General features: G+C 47.1%; 1 long non-coding RNA gene across 2 annotated transcripts in view; it reads right to left on the reverse strand.

Annotated features, from left to right (window-relative positions):
• Window positions 1-2,626, reverse strand: part of LOC109290749 — a 101,887-nt gene extending 99,261 nt beyond the window's left edge. For both annotated transcript variants that reach the window (XR_002095674.1, XR_002095673.1), the window contains exon 1: window positions 2,523-2,626. This is a non-coding gene — a long non-coding RNA (uncharacterized LOC109290749). The remainder of the gene's footprint in view (window positions 1-2,522) is intronic.
• Between the last annotated feature and the right edge of the window lie 91 nt (window positions 2,627-2,717).

The raw sequence follows: 2,717 nt of genomic DNA on the forward strand, positions 1-2,717 counted from the left end.
CCAGCCCTGCCATGGCTGCCCTGCCTGCTGCAGCTCCGGCCCTTTAAAGAAAAAAAAAACCCAAGAAAAACCCCAGACTCACCATTCCTGCCAGGTGGGGGGTGATCCCCACTGCCCTCCACTGCCCCATACCATGTGGGGGGCTCTGGATGAGTCCCCCGAAACTCCAAGGGCACTTCTTGAGCAGTGAGTCCAGGGTTTTTCTTGTTTTTTCTTAAAGAGCCGGAGCTGGGGCAGGCGGGGCAGTCATGGGGGGGTTGGGGGAGCAGGCAGGGGGTGGGACCTGGCAGGGGTCCCCACATGGTCTTCTCCCCCCTCTCTGGCCCTCCTCCCCGCCCCCTACTTACCAGCTCCGAGTCCAGCTACAGCTCCTCAGGGACTGCCCAAATCATCGAAGTTCTCCGAATCTTTTCTACAGATTCAGAGAGCTTCGAATCGATTCAGACCTTTTAATTGGTCCCCTGATTTGATTCGGATTTGGAGATTTGGCTGCTGAATCTCCTCTGAACTGAATCACCACCCAAAGCTTAACAGAGTCCTAGTGGATATAAGGAATTGATCAGTTTACAAGACAGGACAAAGTGCAATAAGGAGATACAAAAAACAAAAGGAGGGAGAAAAGACAAAGTAATAATGATAGTAATATGCAAACATGTCAATTAGCTAAGTGCACAACTTACCTGTTAGACATTTTCTACTCTTATTTGTAAATGATATCAGGTAATTCCTGCCACCTGCTTGCCTATCTATTTTAGTAAAAGATTTATCAGAAGTATCTCAATAAAAAAAACTCTTGAGGAGGTATTTGCAAAAGACAAGGCATTGACCTAATGAGTTGTGGCAGGGGAGTTCAGAGCAGGAATAGCAGTATAGAAGAAAGTACAAAGGTGCTTAAGGGAGAAGTGAGCAAACAAGCAATTGGAGCATGATATCACCAGTCGGGACAAGATAGGCAGAGGTTGTTGGCGAGTGAATAAATAAGGAGGGGCAAAAGCATGATTGCCCTTTAAAAGGAAGGACGAGAGCTATTTCATGTGTTAGGGGAGAGTAACCCGAAGGAGGGGTTCAGAGGGTGGGGTGGCATGGCCAAAACAGCTGACAAAGATTTAGAAGCAGTGTTTTGAATGAGGTGAGTAGTACGGATTTGTATGTGTGCAGTTCTGGATTTCAGTTTAGCCTAGGCAATTAATATGACTTGTTCTTCTTGTCTAGAAATAGTTGAATCACCATTCTATAATTACTAGATTGATTGTGAAACTGTACAAAACAAAGCCATTTAATTATTTCAAAAATGTATTTGAGCTAATTTGTATACAAAGTGCTTAACATTTACTTCCTTCTAGGCAGCATTTGCATTACCTTTCTATAGACTGGTCATCCACAGAAATACCAAGGAAAGGACTTGTTTTCACATCTTTAACATGACAGTATATTTTGAATCTACAGAAGTACAAGTTGTTTAAATTAAGATAGGAGAGGACTGGGCAGTGAAAAGGAGGCGTTCCATTTTTCCATAAGCTACCACTTCTCACCCACCCTTTCCCGTGGTGAAGCTTTCTGTATACACATTTTGCATGTTTTCTGCTTCTGAAATAGCATGTGGTTTCTGAAAAGGTGGCCACCTTCAAACAACTCAGACTCAGAGGTCAACATACGAAAAAAAGGTATATTTTAATACCTGTGGTATTATTTTTAGTAAAGAACTAAGTGATTTTTTTTGTTTTTGTTTTTTCTTCTTCTATTTATATATGCTGGGTTGTCTGTTTTTGATATTTTTTTTTTCTTTCTGCTGGTCCTTGCCTACATTTCTGAGTGGCTGAGGAATTAGGTGCAACAGCCATCCAACGTTGTGCTTGTGAGAGGAATGTGTGTCTTGTATTAGGAGTCCCAACCGGGGGACAATGGAAGAGGGGTCAGCTTCAACCGGTGAAGGTGAAAGGCTTGGTTGGTGGGAATGGAAGTTGCTGAGGGGCAATCCTTACTTTTTGGGGAAGCTGGGATAAGGATGGGATACAATTTAATAGAAAGGAAAGAACTTTTTTTTTTTTTTTTAAGCGTTTAAATGCTGGGGACAGATTAAAACATTAAGGACTATAGCATGGATATTAATCCTCTGTGAGGCTGAGTCCCAGTTTGACCAAGAAATGCTTCTGCTTGCATAGATTATTGGGATAAGTCTGAGAATATTTTCCCTCCAAGTTGCTGCATGACAGGGAAAGTGGGAGCCTGTTTCTGGATCTAGCATTGCATAAGTAATGGGGGGGGTTTTTCAAACATCCTCGATCTTCCCATGCATGCCCCTCTCCATCCCTGCACTGCTGCTGCCTAGGGCAGGGCTCCCGGGCTGGCCAGTCCAACCCCGCCGCCACCCCCTTGCCCGGGCAAGAGCATGCGGTGCCCTCAGCTGGCCTAGGAGAGGGGCCTGGACTTGTCTCCAGAGACGGCCGAGTTGCTCGTTTTATACGTGGGAATCGCCAACAACCAGCACAAGCGGAGAAGACCGGGCGGGTTGCTGCCCCTACCTTCCGGTCCGTCTAAACGTGAAGCGGCGTCTCGAGCAACTCGCCCGGAGCAACCCCCAGGCCAGCAGCCGTCCCCCTCTCCTGCCACGGTTGCCCTCCTCCAAGCGCCCCCTCCGCTCCTCCAGCCCGCGACGAGCCGGGTCCCGGGGCCTGCCCCCGCGTTCCCGAGCCTGAGCCGGAGCCGGCCCGCAGGGG

This window comes from Gavialis gangeticus, unplaced genomic scaffold, assembly GCF_001723915.1.
Source record: "Gavialis gangeticus isolate Ggan-Ray unplaced genomic scaffold, GavGan_comp1, whole genome shotgun sequence".
In the NCBI taxonomy this organism is placed as follows: Eukaryota; Metazoa; Chordata; order Crocodylia; family Gavialidae; genus Gavialis; species Gavialis gangeticus.